Source organism: Palaemon carinicauda, chromosome 17 (genome assembly GCF_036898095.1).
Source record: "Palaemon carinicauda isolate YSFRI2023 chromosome 17, ASM3689809v2, whole genome shotgun sequence".
NCBI lineage: Eukaryota > Metazoa > Arthropoda > Malacostraca > Decapoda > Palaemonidae > Palaemon > Palaemon carinicauda.
In genome coordinates this window covers 107,071,229-107,080,183 of record NC_090741.1, presented here as the reverse complement: position 1 = coordinate 107,080,183, position 8,955 = coordinate 107,071,229, and the positions used below count along the sequence as shown (strand labels likewise).

The following is an 8,955-nucleotide window of genomic DNA, read 5'->3' as shown; positions in this document are numbered from 1 at the left end:
GATATCTCTGTCGGTTTCCTTGTTTTCACAAAGGAAACCCATTTCTTCCATGATGATTCATATTGTCTCCAAGTCGAACTTAATTTGTACTCTTCGATGAAGTCAACTTTATCCTTTGAGATTCCAAACATTTTGTTCACAGCTAGGGATAGAAAATCATGAGATGTTGGTTGGTTCTCGAGGATGAAGCGTAGACAGTTGACTTCTGGACCAGTTGAGATAGTACTGGATCCGGCAGAGGAAACAGCTTCAGTTTCAACTCTAGGACTAAAGGGAACCAATTGCTTTTGGGCCAACTGGGGGCTACTACTGCTGCTATCCCTCTGAAGGATCTTAGCTTGTCGAGTACTCTTAGCAGGAGATTGGTTGATGGAAACAGGTCAATGCGATTCCACCTGTTCCAGTCGAGGGACATGGCGTCCATCGCCTCTGCTTGAGGGTCCATATAAGGGGCTTTGTAACGAGGTAAATTCTTGTTGTCGCTCACTGCGAAGAGGTCGATCTGCAGTTCCGTGACTTTTTCCGAGATGAAGGAGAATGAGTTTGCATCTAGGGACCATTCTCTCTCTATGGGCTTTCGCCTGGATAGAGCGTCCGCCGTCACATTGCGGAACCCTTGTAGTTGAACAGCTGATAAATGCCATCCTTTCCTCCTTGCCAGGTAGAAGATGGCTAATGTCACATGGTTGATGTCGGGTGATCTCGAGCCTTGTCGATTTAGACACTTTACTATCACCTCGTTGTCCAAGACCAATCTGATGTGGATTGATCTGCGAGGGGATAGTTTCTTCAACGTCAGGAAAACTGCCATAGCTTCCAAAATGTTGATATGAAAGATTTTGAACAGGTGTGACCAATTCCCTTGCACTTTTTTGTCGTAAGAGTGGCTTCCCCATCCTTCCAAGGAGGCATATCGTGTGTATCACCACTGATGGTTGTGGTGGTTGCAAGGGAATTGTCCGTGCTAGGCTCTTGGCTGTTGACCACGGCCTTAACTGCGTGCGCAACAAGGTCGGGGTCAACCTCAGTTGATCTCTTCAAGCGTTTGATTCGTATTTTCTCCAGACTCCTGACGCATCTTTCAGACATGCTTTTAGCACCGGGTCTGTCACTGCTGCAAACTGGAGAGAGCCCAATACTCTTTCCTGTTGGCATCTAGAAATCCTCTTGTGACGGATTAGTCTCCTGACAGATCCCGCTATTTCTCTCCTCTTCTTTGATGGAACGGAGAGGTAGTGTGACTTTAAGTCCCATTGGATTCCTAGCCACTGGAACTGTTGAGCTGGAGAGAGACGAGACTTCTTGCTATTGATCTTGAAGCCCTTGTTGGCTGCTTGCAGTCAAGTAGTCTTGGATGCTGCCCATACCAGCCAAAGCATCTAAGTATGCTACCACTTGAACTCCTTCGGAGCGTAGCTGTTGGACGATTGTGTCTGCTAGCTTCGTGAATATCCTTGGGGCTATGTTCAGTCCGAAGGGCATTGCTCTGAAGACAGACTTCTTCTTTTCTAGTTTGAATCCTAGGTAGGAGGAGAAAGGGCGACTCATTGGAAGATGCCAGTAAGCATCTGCTAGGTCCTTATGTGTTGCAAAGTAAGCATCCGGCACTTGTTGTTCTCGATGAATCTGTTTAGTGGAGACAAGTCTAGAATGACTGTGAGTTTGTCCGAGCCTTTCTTGGGAACACAAAGCAGCCTTCCCAGGAACTTGATGGACTTTGCTTTCCTTATTACCTTCTTGTTCAAGAGTTCTGAGGTATATTCTTCTAACAAGGCGTTAGAGTGTTGGAAGAATTCTGGAAAACGGGGTGGAGTTCTGCTCCATTTCCACCCGAGTCCATTCGTGATTAGGCTGTGGGCCTAGGGATCCAAGGTCCAGCGATCACGAAAGTGATGCAGTCTGACCCTACCTGGAACCCCTCATTGCTTGGGAGGTCTTGTGGATCTGTTTCTGCGACCATGTCCTCCTCTGCCCCGAGAGGAGTTACCTCCAGGAAAACTTCTCTTAGGGCCTTTTCCTTTCTGACTTGGGCGAAAGAAGTCGACTGCCTCTCAAAGTTAGGGTTAAACACTGGCGACTGGGCTACCAGTTGTTGAGGGATCATCTGGAAGGTGGTCTGAGGCATCTTGGTCATAGTCACGGCAGGAAGTTGTGCAGGTCTGCGTGGTCTCCTTGCCTTTTTATTCTTAGGCTGGGGACCTCCTTCCGAGGAAGATTTCCTCTTTTGAGTTCCTGCCCCACATTTGGAGAAGGTTCCTATTCGCCGTGGCTGCTCTGGGAATGATCTCTCGGACCAGTTCCTGTGGGAAAAGATCTTTACCCCAGATACTCGAGGTAATCAGCTTCCTTGGTTTGTGTCTGACGGTCGCTGAGGCCAAAACGAACTCTCTGCAGGCTCTCCTTGCTCTGAGGAAAGCATATAAATCTTTCACAAGGGTACCCATGTAAGACTTAGCCAGGAAGATGTATATTTCCGGGGCGTTAAGTTGACCTGCACACATTTCCAGGCAGTTCTGATGAGAAAGTCTCTCTTTCGACTCCTGTTCCCTCTGCAGAAGATGATCTAGCAACTTCTGAAGGCTCTCATTGAACTGCTGGCCTGCTATATCTGGATCCAACTTAGAGACGAAGAAGGTTAGGTGGACATCCTTCCACTTCTCCTCACAGGTAGGCAGTGCTAGAGAGAATGGTTTGCATTCCTCTAGGGTTGGGCAGGGTTTGCCCTCGTTGACTACCTTGATGGCAAAGTCTAGTGCTTTCTCCGAAAAGGGGAAAGAGATGGAGGAAGGGGCAAGAAAGGTGGGATGTTTCTTGCTCAGTGCTGAGACTTTGGAGTTGGTGTACCCAGCTCCATTCAAGGCTTTCAGGAGGATGGCTTGCGCCTTGTCATGTTCAAAGACAATGACCTCTTTGGGTACCGTTTCCTCTCGGGCTGCATGTTCATCCGGCAGTCTCACGTAACAGTCTGGGTAGGCCAAAAAGTTAGGCCAGAATTCAAGGTCTTCAATCAACTTGGCCCCCAATTTCTCGAAGACGAATAGCTTCCCATTATCCTGGGCATATGCTCCGCATACCTCCAGGAATTGGTTTTGGAGCAATGAGGGAGATCCAGCACTCTAAGGGGCCTCTCTGTGGTGCCCTTGGTGGATCCGGGGCGGTCCGCCCTCTCTTGCAACAGTATCTGCTGCTGCCTGAGTTATTCCCGCATCGCCTCTCGTTCCTTCTGGAACAATAAAATCATCCGTTGGATCGAAGTAAGGATTTTTTCGTTCTTGTCAACCGGTTGTAGAGTTGGGGCTGAGAAAGTTGACGGCATAGGTTGGTATGCTGTCAAGGCAAACTGAGGATTTTCAGTTGTCGTTGATACGGATCTGTCTTCCTCCGCTTGTGGATGATCCACGTTTTCTTCAGGGCCTTCTTGCAGTAGGTCCTGCTCAGTTTCAGTGGACATTTCTGACATCCTCTTTTGGTGGATGTCCATTCCTTCCAGTGCCTTGTTTATGTCTGCGTCGAGCTTCAGTTGTATGAGAGGAGGCTGGACCTGTTCCTGGGGCACCACCACGTTTGGTAAAGCCTTGGGGAACATTAGGCACCTTAGGGTGTCATTGGGTAAGTACTGTCCCGGAGAATTCTTCTGGAACCCTCTTACCCATCTGCGAAGGGTCACCCTCGCCGTATCCCTAGTCTCTATGTTGACTGGGGGGGGGGGGGGCCCTCTCCGAAGCCATTGGCTAGCAAGGTCGAGCAGGTGGGGCATCCCTTCGGGTCCCACTATTTGAGGACTTCCAACACGATGCAGCAGGGTGCATGAGTCGTGCACTTCGTGTGGCCACAAAAGTCTTTGCCTTTGTGCTTGCAGAACAATGCTGCACACTTATCCATCAGCTCCTCCTGTAAAGGAAAAAGGGCCCAGTGAGTATTGAAATTTTTTATATCCGTGATATAAAAGCATACAATTTTATTTATTAACACTAGTAATCACTATTGTTTATAATAGCTTAGGATATTAAGCTTGAAAGGAAGTAGAGAAGACACATATCTGTGTTTCCTCTCCCAGGCCCTTGCTGATACCTTCATCAGTATTAATATTTATTTTCCCTGATAGGGAGAATACAAGGTAGGAAAAAACTCTAGGCTCTAGAGTTAGAGTTAGTAAATGTCTATTCTAACATTATCCGCCTGTAGTATATATTAATACCGATCGGGTATTTTAGGGTCCTGATGATCAAGAAAACCATCTAGGTGTTGAGGGAGTATTCAACCTCAACATAATATCATGGTCTCAACAAATGTCTGCAATAGGAAGCACAGAGTATGATAGAAAACATGTGTACTACTGTATAGTTTAGCCGGCGGCACTGCCGGTGTTAGGTTAGTACCTGGCGGTACTTACTGATAGAGGGAGAAAAAGCATTAAGGAAGGAGAGTTTCCTATATTATGAGTAAACATAACAGTTGGAAGTGTAGGAGGACTATCACACTGCCTACTGTCTCCTTTCCGGAATGAAAGTTCTAATGGAAGGGGAAAGAATCTATTAGATTCTGGCTTCCACCCATCCAAAAAAGGCCTGTTGGCGGCAATGAATGTGGATGGCAGCTCAAGGGAGAGCTGAGAACTTCCCTAAGTATGTTAGGTTTCCCGCCGGCAACCGTCAGGACCCGTCTCAATCTTCCCCCCCAATAATATTTACTTCGTGTAAAGGAAGGGAGTAAAGGGGAAGGTGGCAGAGATGGCTGAACTAACTGCTACCGGCCTGTTACCAGCCGGTAACGCAGTCAACCTAGCTAGCCGGGATGGCTCAGAATACCGGTGATGGAGTTTTGTGACAGCTATGACGTCACTAAAGGACAGAAGGGGAAGGGTAAAAGTTCTTATAGTTCATTGATATGAGAGGTGGCGGCAGGTATGCTGCCTACCTTAAACAGTGAACCGAGGAAGCATTGCTTCCTGTGCTGACAACATCATCGGCGGCAGAGGAAGCATGGTTCCTTTGCTAACGACATCGTCGGCAGCAAGACAAGGGCACCCTGAGTTAGTCACTATCTAATTCAAAGCTGGAGGCAGCAAGAACTTTGTTCTACTCGACGGTGATGAAGAAAGACAGTGCAACCTATAGCGGCGGCGACACTCAGGGAGGGAGAATGGGTTTATCTTCTTCTTTCTGAGAGAATGAATATCGTAACTTATCTATAGATTCTAGAGAATGTAAATTCTCTTACGAATCGAGAAAGAACGATAGGGTGAGGCTAAAAGTGGGGAATTAGTTTACTAACGTATATATGAGCGAGAGTAGCCTAGCTCTGTTAGGATCCCGGCCAAGGTAGTTGGTACCCCCGGGGTTCGCGCCACATACGAAAAGTAGTCACATAATAGGAAGAGGAATAATATTCATGTATGCAAAATCACCAATTGTATAATTTGCCTAAATAGCTAACATTATAGCTTAATACCGGGAATTGCCACCCTACCGACTAAATAAGAAGCGATTCTATTGGGCGACTGCAGTCGTAAAATGGCTACCTCTGGTTCTTGGCAACGCTCAGCCAAACACACTTAAATTATTGAAATTTAACTGTGAAAAGGGAGCCTAAAATTATACACAGGAAAGAATTAATACTCAACTTTCCGAAGGATGAAGATGCTGGAGATTGCATGATGAATATTCCAATAACTTGTAACAAAACACCGGGTTAATGTGGGAGCACAACTTGCTTAGAGAGCTACAAAAAAAAGATTGGCGTCGCGGTAGTAGTAGGAATGGGGGTCCACCGGTTACCTAGAACGTCTCCCCCTTATTTTGCCTCTTCCCCCTTACATCAAAGAGTTGAATCTATTTGGGGTGAAGATTGCTATGTGTCGTATCTAGTATACGTCCCCTGATTTTATGCGACATCCTTCACAGGATACTCGCCCCAGGAGTTGGAATCCTGGAGACCTTCGGTTTAATTTTCTAGGAGTATCACTGTAGCAAATATCCCTTAGAAAGCTATCTAAAGGAACCTTCCATCAGGATGACATGGCCCTAGCCCAAATATATATATATATATATATATATATATATATATATATATATATATATATATATATATATATATATATATATATATATATATATATATATATATATACAGTGATACCTCTGGATACGAAAGTTTCTACTTACGAAAAATTCAGGATGCGAAAAGTGATTCGAAGATTTTTATGCCCCAGGATACGGATAAAATTTCAGGATACGAAAACCTTACGAGATCCCAATTCTTCGCCGAGAGTAATTTTAAAAAGCGCGCGCCGCCTGACTTTGAACTTGGGTAGACTTACTTACAGCCTCCCGCTCACCCATTGGTTATCTCCCTACTCAGACGCTAGCTGACGCCATAAGATCCTGCTTTCCTATTGGTCGGCAACTATCCCAGCTTGCCTACGCACGGGCGTTCATCTCTCTCTCTCTCTTTTCGTTCCGACCGCGGTATCGTTAACAGACATTGTGTGCTTTCGCTTGTTTGACTTAGTGTTAATATACAATACATTCGTACGCCACGTGTTATCGTTAATAAACATTCGTTACTGTGCACTGTACTGTATCAGTGTTTACTATACATAGACTGTATATAACATTGCGTAGTGTATTATATTACGTATTACTGTAGCCATGGGTCCCAAGAATGTTGCCGAAGGAAAGAAGAAGAAGACGATGCTCTCGATGGAGACGAAACTTGAAATCGTTAAAAAGTACGAGTCTGGCATGCGTTTAAGTGCGATCGCCAAGGAGTATGGCCGGAATCCATCTACGATAGGCACCATCCTGAAGCAGAAGGCGGCCATAAAAGCAGCGACACCTTCTAAGGGCGTCACTATTTTCTTCAACAAGAGAACGCACGTGCATGACGAGATGGAGAGGCTGCTTCTTGTGTGGATCAAGGACAAAGAGATCTCAGGAGACACCATCACTGAGACTACAATTTGCCAGAAGGCCTCCGCCATTTTTGGTGATCTCGTGCGTGCTCAGGCCGAAGAAGGAGCAGGAGAAGGAACATTCCAGCAGGAACCCCCAGAGTTCAAGGCTTCTCGTGGGTGGTTCGAGAAGTTCAAGAAAAGGACTGGCATCCATTCAGTGGTACGGCATGGGGAGGCAGCCAGCTCGGACACGAAGGCCGCCAAAGCCTTTGTTAAAACGTTCGACGAGTTGACTCTGCAGGAAGGCTACAGTTCGCAGCAAGTTTTCAATTGCGACGAAACTGGGCTTTTCTGGAAGAAAATGCCTCGTCGGACGTTCATCACGGCAGAGGAGAAGAGGCTACCCGGACATAAGCCTATGAAGGACAGGCTTACCCTTGCTTTTTGTGCAAACGCCAGTGGGGACTGCAAGATAAAGCCCCTGCTGGTGTACCATTCAGAAAATCCCCGAGCCTTCAAAGCCCACAAAGTCATTAAGGAGAACCTTCCCGTGATGTGGAAGGCGAATGCAAAAGCCTGGGTAACGAGCCAACTGTTCATTGATTGGGTGAATGTCTGCTTCGGTCCGACTGTCCGAAAATATTTGGAAGAAAAGCGCCTCCCTATGAAATGTCTGCTGGTGTTGGACAATGCTCCAGCTCACCCTCCTGGCCTCGAGGAATATCTTCTGGCCGCGTATTCCTTCATAAAGGTCCTGTATCTACCGCCTAACACCACCCCTCTCCTCCAGCCCATGGACCAGCAAGTTATTTCTAATTTTAAAAAATTGTACATGAAGCATCTCTTCAAGAGATGTTTCCAAGTCACAGAGAGTACAAATCTCACTCTGCGTGAATTTTGGAAAGATCACTTCAACATCGTGATATGCCTCAAACTCATCGATCTCGCTTGGCAGGAAGTTTCGAGGCGTACCCTAAACTCATCTTGGAGGAAGCTGTGGCCTGATGCTGTCTCTGCACGAGACTTCGAGGGGTTCGGGAAGCCTGGAGGCGAAGCCGAGATCGTTGACGATCCTGAACCAATTCAGCAGTCTGAGGTGGCTGACATCGTACATCTTGGTACGTCCATGGGGCTGGAAGTTAGCGCGGAAGATATAGATGAACTTATCGAGGAGCACCACGAGGAGTTGACGACGGATGACTTGAAGGAGTTGGAGACGATGCAAGTGAGTGATGTTCAAGAGCAGTTCTCTAGCGGTGATGAGGAGGATGTTGCACCTTTGAAAACGGCAGACATCAAGGAAATTCTTGCATGTTTCCATAAAATGGTAGACTACGTCGAAAAGGAACATCCAGAAAAAGTTTATACCAACCGTGCGCTTCAACACTGCAATGACGTTTGCCTAACGCATTTTAGAAATGTGTTGAAAAGTAGGCAGAAACAAGCTTCAATGGATAGTTTCTTATTAAAGAGGCCAGCGGTATTAGTAGGCCAAGACGAAGGTGAAAGTGAAGAAAAGAAACAGAAAAGAGGAAGTGATGAAGAAGTAGAAGGTGAAAGTAAAGAAAAGAAACAGAAAAAAGAAAGTGATGAAGAAGTAGAAGAGATTTAGGAAATAAGAAAAACGTAGTTATAAAAAAGCAAAAAAAAAAAAATTCAATTTTAAGTTTTATGTTACCGTTAAGTGTTAATTTTTTCTTTCATTTTATAGTTTTCCATACGTAATGTTAAGTGTTAATTATTTCTGCCATTTTTTTATTTCGTAAAGTATAAGTGTTAATGTGTTAAGTGTGTAAATTACTGTACGTAGTCTGTCACTTGTTACGTTTTCTGCCTTATGCCATCCTCCTCTGCCGCGACTTCGCTATCGGACATCGTCTCAATCAAAAGGTAAGTTTCAACTTTTTTGTTACACTAATTAACTGTAACCTTTTTTTCAGAGTGTACAGGTATCAATCCTTAATTTAGGTGTACGTACAGGTAACAATACACCTTCACTGATCTAAATGCTTTACGTACATACAGTACCGTAACTTTTATACAGTAGTAAAGAAAACGGA

At 45.5% G+C, this 8,955-nt stretch overlaps 1 protein-coding gene and 1 long non-coding RNA gene across 4 annotated transcripts in view; one reads left to right on the top strand and one right to left on the bottom strand.

The window, feature by feature from the left end:
* Sgf29 (SAGA-associated factor 29) overlaps positions 1–8,955 on the top strand; it is a 185,254-nt gene that overhangs the window by 139,331 nt on the left and 36,968 nt on the right. The gene's annotated exons all lie outside the window — the stretch shown is intronic.
* LOC137656896 (uncharacterized) overlaps positions 1–8,955 on the bottom strand; it is a 95,126-nt gene that overhangs the window by 66,048 nt on the left and 20,123 nt on the right. The gene's annotated exons all lie outside the window — the stretch shown is intronic.